Below are 10974 nucleotides of genomic sequence, written 5' to 3' on the forward strand. Positions count from 1 at the left end.
TCCTCACCAAAACCCACCTGCTTCCAAAAGAATTATCCTTAATGTTACACCCCTTTACCCCTAGACAAAGTTAGTCAAAAAATAAAAGACTAACACAGCGTGATTGCTCTCTGAAAATGATTTTTCTTTATATTTAGGCTCAGATTTCAACTATAGATCGTATTATTATAAACTTTCTTGGAAAAATGTCTTTTATGTAAACCATGTTTGCTATTAATTCATTTAGGGCTAGAATATGTTCATTGTCTTCCAATCGAGTCGAGTTGACATTAGAAGCTTGCCATGCCCGGACTGTTACACCAACGCATTAGCATGTTAAAGCGATTTCATTGAGGAGCCTAGCTTTCTTAACTAGTAAGTACTGTACTTCCTACTTTGAAAATACCTGTGAAACCGGTTTAATTCGTAACAGCCAGCACTTCCGCAGAGAGGGGGGTTGTACTCGTTATTGTCTTAGCACAAAGCAGAAACTTCTTGTATTTTCCGATGACATACAAGTGGAAAGATTACAGATTTTAATCGTCTTTTTTCTGAACCAGGGAAAATCTGATCATGTTTCTCTATAACAATAATAAAAAACTTTATTTTATATATCACCTTTAAAAGTGGCATCTCAAAACAATACAGTAGATGTAAACCACAGATTACAAAGTAAATACCCAGACAAACGCAAACGCGTTTTTAATAAAATGCTTTTATTCATTCAGCAGAGAGAGAGGTAAAACCTGGGCGTAACAGCTGTTCCTTTTTCTGATCACTCGCTCTCTGGATAAACATCTCGCCTGTCCTGTTCTTTGTTTTCCTAATTTGCCGATTATGCCTGCTGCGTCCCACTCCTACCCTCACACCTAAAGAAGACTATTTTAAATTTTTTGCGAGGTCCATTGTGCAATTAACCCTCGAATGTGCTGTCCTTAAGGTGATATCACATAAAGGTGATATGTAAAATAATGTTTTTATTCTTGTTATAGGGAAACATGATCAGATTTTCCCCGGTTCAGAAAAAAATATCTAAAGTACTGTACTGTATACTAGTTTGTCACTCTTCTCATCTCCTCTTTACTAAATGGCTTTTGAATAGAGTCAGATGAAGAGAGAGGTGAAACAGCCCTACACAGGCCTGTCGCAGTACACGAATATAATTATATCTTATTAATTTCTTTAGATACGCAATTCTCTTAATACAGTCTTTGCTGTGCTCTAGAGGATCCTTGGGATATTTCGAGCTCTGGTTGAATGATAAGTGTCGCAGTTTAAATAATTTTCGTAGTTAGAAATTATGGAACGCTCTGTTAAAAGCAAGGGAGTTTTTATGTTTCCATTCATTCCATTCAAAATGCGCGGGCGATACCGCATTATTTTCCGGTGCGCTGTACGCAGTCTACCGTGAGTTTCGGTAAATACCACTAGTTACCGTAAATTCTCCTATAATACGGCAAGCAAAATAATAGTATCCGGAATTTCCGCAAGGTGGAGCTAATAAAGCTCAACCTCTCATGTTTGAGCTGTCGCCATCAAAATCTTTAACGAAGATATTACTAATAGTATTAATAATGAATGACCTTGGACAAGCTGTAAGTGTAAACTCAAAGTATTGCCCTGGTCCACATTCTTTTTTTCATTGACCGTCTTTGTAAAAGTAACACCACAGCATTTCGCAATCACGCATTTGTTTCCAATCATGCAAAGTACAGTAATTTTTGAGAATCGATTCACCATGCCTTTCACATGCTCATAAAAGAGATTGATTTAGGAACATAAACATATTACCGTATGCAAACTGTACTGTATACAGTATGTATATGTATATTTAATGTCTTAACTGTGCCCATTGTAGTATTGAATATGTATATGGAATTTTCCCACTGAAGGGAAATCTTAGTGCATGAGCAAAAAAAGAATAGGAGCATACTGCAACGAGTGTGAAGGCCATAAACGATATTAATTTTGGAACTTAAACATACAGTATATGGCTGGTCTCGGTACTTTAAAGAAAACATACACACCAGTATTCCATTTCTCCCTAAACATTTTAAGCATCGAAGTCTTTAACTAACGTGATACCGTAGTCAACAAGCATACTTTTAGAATTTGATTAAAAGGGAGTATAATATGGAATTGCGTATCTCAAGAAATTAATAATGATATGATTATATTCGTGTACTGCGACAGGGCTGTGTAGGGTTGTTTCGCCTCTCTCTTCATGCGAATTCCTTTGTAGCCCACTGGTCTACGTGCCCGATTACCAACTCATGGGTTGTATGTACGTCCTGTGGGACTGTGGCATCGCAAAAGAGGTGTGGACATTGGTTAACAGCTGGATAAGGTGCTTTCTGGCTTGCGGTATAAGTGACCCCCAGGTAGTGCTCTATGGATATGGACTTGAGAAGCTATCGAAATCGGAAGAAAGCAAAGCCTGGCAGGTCATCTGTTGCCTAAGGGAAGCTTTATGGAAGACTAGAACTACATTGGTATATAGAATGGAAAAAAACTCTGCCTCTGTCAGTGATACAGAAGGCTGTGTCTTATTTGAGAGACTACATTTTGATCCACCGGAGAAGATTTGGGGAGAAAGAGACTGAGAGGGTCTGGAAGTTGACATTATGGCCCAAGCATGTTGCAATCAAATGGTGATGGATCACAAGTCATGTTGGAAACTTTTTTTGTGATGCCTCTTGCCTTGCACAAAAACTGTCTAGTGTTTTTATTCTTTGCTTTTGTATCTTATTTAATTTTATGTAGAAATTAATAGTGTAAGTTGTTATTGCTTGTGTATCAATAAAAATTTAAATTCATGGGTTGTATGTTCAAATCCAGCTGGTGCTGGACTTTTCTTTTAACAAACATTTCTTCGAAAAAATAGAATAGCAATATTATGGACAATCAATTGACTTTTATATTTCAAAATATCACAACATGATCGATTCTAAGTCATTTTTGATAGCAATGAATAGTCGCCTTCTTCCCTTCTGACAACGGTCCCTGCGTCCGCTTCCTGCTTCTATTGTGTGTGTGTGTGTGTGTGTGGGGGGGGATTCCTTCAGATCTCCCTTCAGATTTAAAAGGTTATTAATCATATCTTCGGTGTCGCATCTTACCAGTGCAGCTGATCTTTTGCTGCCTGGGTGGGTCAACTATCACAAAGCTTTAGAGAACCTAACATTTCTATTAACAACAAATTGTAAATTTGTAATAGAGTACATTTTTATAGAGAAATGGAGGCTGGACAGTATGCGTTACAATATAAACATTTGTATTGATTTAAATCGTGTTTTGATTTAAATCGCAAACGCGTGTTTAATTATATGTGTTTTTTTAATCATAATCAGACTAATGCAACATAAATTGATACAGTATCTTTGTCTTCTAAGTATCTTAATAAACTTTCAGCATAGCTTTCTACCCGTTTAGATTTATTTTTCTTGGGATTTTGGGATCAAACATGGAAGGATTAGATTGTAATCGTTTTTATTTTTCAAATACGTTTTAGAAAAGTGTAATCTATACCTGCCCAGACTGTACGCCTTCCTAAACCCCGCCCTGACCACTTTCACTCCTGTCCTGCTCTTCCCCGCGCACCCCAGCCGGGCGCTCTTCGGCCTCTGCCCGGGACAAATGTATGTTTAGATATTTACACCCGGCGCGGCACCGAGGGAGCGTCTGCATTTATAACTCAGTTTTTAAAATTAGTCAAGCAATATGAAGCATCTCCTTTTACTTTTAAGTCCCTTAAATACATTGAGCACAGCTTTCTCACCACCTATATTACTTTTTGATACCATCCTTACACAAAGCAGAAACTTCTTGTATTTTCCGATGACATACAGTACAAGTGGAAAGATTACAGATTTTAATCGTCTTTAATTTTGTTACGTTATACGTTTTAGGAACGTTTCATCTATACAAACACCACAAAACTATTCTTGATTGTATTTCTGAATGTTATGTTACACCTACAGTAGTTCACTGCTTTAAATACATCGAATTAAGAAAGTTATGTGTAGCACTTTAGATCTTTTTTTCTGAACCGGGGAAAATCTGATCATGTTTCTCTATAACAATAATAAAATACATTATTTTAAATATCACCTTTAAAAGTGGCATCTCAAAGCAATAAAGAAGATGGAAAAACAGTTAAAAGGGACCAAAGTAAATACCAGACAAACGCAAACGCGTTTTTAATAAAATGCTTTTATTCATTCAGCAGAGAGTGAGAGGGACATCCAGCAGAGAGAGACACACACATCGGTTTCCATCGCCAAAAGTGTGCATTTTCAGGAGTGTCTCTAGCCTCCCAATCCTCCCCAGTAATGCGTCGTACTGCTCCCGGTGCTGCCGAAAAGTCTCCCCACGGGTGCCTTTTGCCGAAGTCGGGAGACATTAGAGGCTTGCCACACCCGGAGTCTTAAACCAACGCATTAGCACGTCAAAGCCCATTGAGGACCCGGGACTGGAGCAGCACTGTCAGACCTGGGCGCTGACAGTCAATCTGGACAAGACCAGAGTTATGGTTTTCCAGAAAAAAAGCCAGACCCCCATTAGTCTTCCTGAGATCGTCAGATTATGAATGAATAAAAGCATTTTATTAAAAATGCGTTTGCGTTTGTCTGGGTATTTACTTTGTAATCTGTGGTTTACATCTACTATATTGTTTTGAGATGCCACTTTTAAAGGTGATATGTAAAATAAAGTTTTTATTATTGTTATAGAGAAACATGATCAGATTTTTCCTGGTTCAGAAAAAAGACGATTAAAATCTGTAATCTTTCCACTTGTATGTCATCGGAAAATAGAAGAAGTTTCTGCTTTGTGCTAAGACATTAACGAGTACAACCCACCTCTCTGCGGGAGTGCTGGCTGTGACGAATTAAACTGGTTTCACAGGTATTTTCAAAGTAGAAAGTACAGTAGGACAGCACAAAAAAAACAGACATTGTGTGGTACACCACGGAGCTCAGTCAATTCAAACAAGTTCAGTTTAAAAAAAACTGCAACGGACATAAAAACTCCCTTGCTTTTAACAGAGCGTTTCATAATTGCCAACTACGAAATTTATTTAAACTGCGACACTTATCATTCAACTTTAAATAGACTTTATTTTATATAGCGTTTTAAACTAGTAATTAGATTGCTCATAAACCTAATCGCTTTTTCTACATAAACACAGCGTGATTGCTCTCTGAAAATGCTTTTTCTTTATATTTAGGCTCAGATTTCAACTATAGATCGTATTATTAGAAACTTTCTTGGAAAAATGTCTTTTATGTAAACCATGTTTGCTATTAATTCATTTAGGGCTAGAATATGTTCATTGTCTTCCAATCGAGTCGAGTTGACATTAGAAGCTTCCCACGCCCGGACTTATTTGATTTTTAAGAAATACAAAATGAGATATAATGATGTGTTCCGGCTTAGACATTAACGAAGAGCATAACACGTGGGCGGCGTAGAGGTTGGCTCTGGCTTTCCCATCTACTGTATACACTGCAAGTACAACCCCCCTCTCTGCGGGAGTGCTGGCTGTGACGAATTAAACCGGTTTCACAGGTATTTTCAAAGTAGAAGGAGACGAGATTTCCAGCGAAAGACACCTCCCCCCCCTCAAAAACCCAGTAAGTACAGTACTTACTAGTAAAGAAAGCTAGGCTCCTCAATGAAATCGCTTTAACATGCAAATGCGTTGGTGTAACAGTCCGGGCGTGGCAAGCTTCTAATGTCAACCCGACTACGACGAAAGGAACCCTTCTTTCATTGGAAGACAATGAACATATTTTAGCCCTGAATGAATTAATAGCAAACATGGTTTACATAAAAGACATTTTTCCAAGAAAGTTTAGCCTTTGTCACTAATGAAACCACTAAATAAAGACATAAATATAGAAATCTTAAGATTTTTAAAATACATGACTTTGCTAAAATTTATTGGAAAATAAAAACGATTACAAACGCCAGGGGAGAGAGATGTAGCGGCGAGGCTTATTAACAAGACACAATTAAGTGTTGCTGTGCTTTCCCAAATGAGGCCTCATCTCTCTCTTCATCTCTGTGGTGCAGCCACAGAGAAGCTATTCATGCAGGCTGATTTAAAGATGTTTTCTTTTGATAAGGGACAGCTCCCAAAGGGGGATGCACTTAGCTAAGCCTGGCTATCATGATCAATGGTCATCCATTGGCGCCTATCTGTCTAGGGAGTGCCAGATGGACATCTGGACTGCATTCCTAAGTGTCAGGAGTAAGTGACTCATATCTCACCTTGATCAACCAATCAGGGACTGGTAGGGTCAAGTAACCCATGTGGGACTCTGATGCCCATGGAACTTTCAGCCAATGAACGAGCTGAAGTTCCTCCAGGTAAAAACAGGCAACACAGAGGGCCTGAGAGAATTCTGTGAACAATTCTAAAGGGAATTCAAAGGAGAATTCCAGGGCAGGACGTCCCAGGAGCAGAAGGCTCCCAAGGGCAGGACATTCTCGCAGCGCACCTCCTGACCATCCTGAGACTCAGCTCGGACAACCACGGAACGGCCAGTGTGTCCGAGTGCCAGAACTTTCCTCTGTTCTAAGAGTCTAGAGCGGAGGTTGCCAGAGAGTAACCAGAGGATCCACCCGAGGTTAGCACCAGCAGCAGGCCTCGTGAACAGGTCAGAACTGTGGACAGCTGAATCACTATTCAGAACTAGCCCTTCATCAGGAACGAACTGGTTCTCTTCCTGACTTGCTGGGACCCACAGTCATCTTTTCTCCTGTGCACAAACTTTGCCAGTTAAAGCCAACACTAATGTTTAATGTTAATGTTTCTTTATTAGCCCTATACAATTTCTTGCATTAGGAATTCGTCTTTTCACAGTGAACATCAGCAGCGCACCGTCGCAAGCTGCACAGCACAGCCTGGCACGGAGCCAGAGAGCCCGCAGGAGATCTGAATCCCATGAGATTGGATGAGTATTCAACTTCACTGCATTACTGCTCGAGAATTCAATTGTTATCCCAACCAGTTGATATCAATTTAATTCCTAAGAGTTATGTACTTGTTTTGAGTATCTAATGTAGAAGTTGTAACCAAATTCAATTACGAAACGGTCTAAATGAATGATATACTGAACGTATGTCCTCTTGATATATGTAACACTTCGTAACTGACTGAATATATATACCTTTTGTATTCTGATAACCCTCTCAATAAGATCTGTTAGGTTTATATGCATATTCTATGTATTAATAAATGTATCCTGTATCGTGTATTAGTACCTGTGTGTGTGCGTTGTTTGAGTTATATCGCATGGTTGGATTCTAAAGCCATTAAAAGAATCATTTTGTGATTTACTGCTACAATTAATATTTGTCCCAGTAAATGCCCAAACCCTACAGAACTGGTGCCTTCAGAGTGCACACTACAGAGAGAACAGGGGAGGGATGTTGGTTTTGCATAAGGGGCGGGGCTATGGAAATGAGGTCTGTTTGGGAATGTGGAGTTACATGTTCTGGCTATTTGTGAATTATCGTTGTTGGGTATGGAGTGTTGAGGTATTGATTTTGTGTAATGCTTTTTGTTGAAAATTGAGGTGGATTTTGTTTATGATAAAGAGGATAAACTGAGATGGGAGGAGGGTTTGGTTTTGCATAAGGGGCGGGATTATGATAATTGGATGAATTTACGAGAGTATAATGGTTTGATATATTTGATTTTGTATTGTGGTTGTTATCTATGTTTTTGGTTGGTATTATGTTTATATGGTTGTTTTTGTTGGTTGGTTGAAATTATGGTTATTAATAATACAATCTATAGTTGAAATCTGAGCCTAAATAAAAAGAAAAAGCAAGTGATTAGGTTTATGAGCAATCTAATTACTTATTCGTTTAAACCTCTATATAAAATAAAGTTTATTATTAATTTGCTGGACAGAGCGGTGAACATTATTATGCATAAGACAAAGATAACGATCCTGATCAGTTTAGAAATCTGTGTACGCTGTAAGGTTTTTACTTCTTAAACTTTTAAAATACACGTTTCGAATAGAAAGAAATCCTCTTCCTGGTACAGTACTGTATGTATAGCAAACCAGCACGTCTTTTTTCTCCAATCAGAGGGGTGTCAGATGGTGTCAGCCAATCACCATTCTGAAGCCCTACCATAATCTCTGGTATGGGGAGACCCCAGAATTCTGTCCCATAGTTTAGACAGATGATAGATACTTTTATTTATCCCGTGAGGGAAATAAAGTAAATCATTTTCATTTTAGGAAATTATTAAACGCTTGGTTAAAAGCAAAGGAGATTGTCTGTTATAGTGGACATAAAAACAAGAGTTTGCTGCGGCGTTATTGGAAACCCAAATTTAACAAAAAATCGCTGGCATCATATCCTAGAAGACACAGACCGGCGCTAGACCGGGAGAATGCCTGCAGCGTAAAAGAAAATGCCTGATGAACTTGGGATTGGACAGTTTCCAAGTGCTTGTACAATCGATGGAAATGTTCAAATAAATGTGCAAAAGAAATAAACAAAAGAATCATTTATTTCTTTATCATATTGGCTAGCTAATGTCCTGTCTTTGCTAGTTAGTGGCTGTGTTTCTGCGTTGGGTAGCAACGGGTGACTGTTCTCAGGCGGAAGATGTAAACAGCTTAATTTTCGTGTTAAATAATTTTTTTTAATTAAAATTCATTCTATACAGCAATCGCATATTTGGGTACCGTTTCATAAAACTTTCATGCTTAAAATGTTTAGGGAGAAATGAAAGACTGGTGTGTATTTTTTCTTTAAACTATCAAGACCAGCCATACACCGTACAGTTTATGTACATACAGTAATGTTTATGTTCCTAAATTAATATCGTTTATGACCTTCAGATGCGTTATAATCCTCTTCTTTTTATGCTCAGCTACTAAAATTTTCCCTTTAGTGGTAAAATTCCATATAAATATTCAAAACTAAGCGGATTAAAATGTGCACAATAAAGACATTAAATTATTAAATCTTTTCACTACCAACCAATGCACCACGAGTGCCCCTGTCGGTCATTTTGGCCAGCCATTCACTTACCGCGGTGCCCTCCGGTGCCCTGCAGTGGCTTGTGGGTAGGTTACTGTACCGCGGGTTTGTACCGCGCATTTTGAATGGCTGCATCTGTAGGTAGCACTTGTGGTGCATTAGATGTTAGTTAAACGATTGCTTCATTTAATCTCTCTACTTTGCTTGTATACGCTTAATATGGAATATTAATATGGAATTTTACAAGTAAAGGGAAATTTTAGTAGCTGAGCATATAAATAATGAGCATAATGTCTCTCAACATCATAATCACTTTTTCACCACAGCACACTTTATGTTACATTATTTTATGCATTAATCAAAGCGTTCTGAAGTCTCTCGGTAACATGTCCCTGAATAACTCAGACATTGCATGACTTTAAGAGAAATGAATTTAGATAGTTAAAATCACTTTTTATGCATGAAAAATGGCTGATTTTTCTTTCTTGTGATCAGCTTAGAATCTTTGTGTAGGTTGTAAGTTTTTTACTTGTTAATTAAACGTTTTAAGCACTTTAATTTTGTGAACACAACATGTGTTTTGTACAGAAAAAGTCATATTCTCCTCTCTTCCTCTGGTGTGAGGCAGATCAGTGGGTCTTTTTTTCCAATATAAAGGCTGAGAAAGTAGTGCACTGCCCACTGAACATCAGAGAAGAGGCGGCACCTAGAAAGAGAGGAGGCATGGAGCTCGGCAATACAGAAAGAGCATTCTGTGGCCTAGAGCACATCTGTCTTTAAAGCTTAACTTAAAACTTATTTTTTTAATTAATCAAGCAACATAAATCATTTCTTTTAACTTCAAGTCTTTTAATTTTCATTAAAAATAACTTTCTCACCAGTTAGTTTTATTTTCAAAACCACCGTTAAACACAGCAGGAGCTTATTGTACTTCCTAATGACATTTATTTACGTTTTTTTTTGTTTTTAATACTTTTTTTTGTAATTTTTTTAGAAAAGTTTCATCTATTCAAATACCACAGACCTGTTAGTTTCATTTAGCTAAAACAGAAAAAGAAGACTAGGTTAATCTTATTGGAAGGTACTCTGTTTTAGTCTGACTCATATGAGTGTCACACAACATGATATAGAAGCATATAATATCACCCCAATTAAACAATGTGCTTATCATGTAGATCCAGGTGGGTAAAGGTCAAGTTCACTCAGTTGATGTTAAAGTGGTTGTTATTGTTAATTTTCCGGTACCCACCACAAAACATGAGCTCTGCTCTGTTCTTTTAGGAATGGCTGGATAATATTGTAACGCCCTCGCCTGGTGGTGAGGAGGAAGCGCCCCTAGGCGCTCGTAGTACCGCTGGGCATGCTGGGAGTGGTAGCCGGGAAGAGTCTGAGGGTCAGCACGATGACCAGCGGCTGACCCTGCCTGTGTAAATAATGTCCTAGTAATTCTAGTGCCCTGTGTAGTCCTGTAAAAGTAGAGTGTGTTGTTAGGTAATTACCACCCTAAATGTGTGTACGTGTTCGTCAGACTCCTCATGTTTGTGTAGATCCTGTGTTTGGTTTTTGGTGTGGTTGTAAAATAAAGCCAGTGCTTGGTTAATCGCGTCTCCACTGTTCTTTAGTTCTGAGAAAGAACCTGCAATACGCTACATTGGTGTCAGAAGCGGGCAGAATGAACAACTCGTGGCAGACACTACCCGATTCCATAAAGCGCCGGCTGACGCTGGAAGACGCAGAACCCATCGGCGGCGCACATAGGGAGCCTGAGCAACTCCTGGGTGCGACAGGTGGCCACAGCCCTTACCAGGGCTACCCAGTAGTGGTCCCGCCAGTGGAATTGGGGCGGCCGCCCCGGAGAGAGGATGCCCTCCCTGCCGGAGCCGATCAGCGATTCCCACACCCATCGGCGCGGGTGCGACCAGGTCGCTACGATGGTGAGGCGCCTTGGGAGACCTATAAGGCGCAGTTCCAGCTCGCGGCCCG

This window comes from Lepisosteus platostomus, chromosome 2 (assembly GCF_059453375.1).
Source record: "Lepisosteus platostomus isolate fLepPlt1 chromosome 2, fLepPlt1.hap1, whole genome shotgun sequence".
Taxonomy (NCBI): Eukaryota; Metazoa; Chordata; class Actinopteri; order Semionotiformes; family Lepisosteidae; genus Lepisosteus; species Lepisosteus platostomus.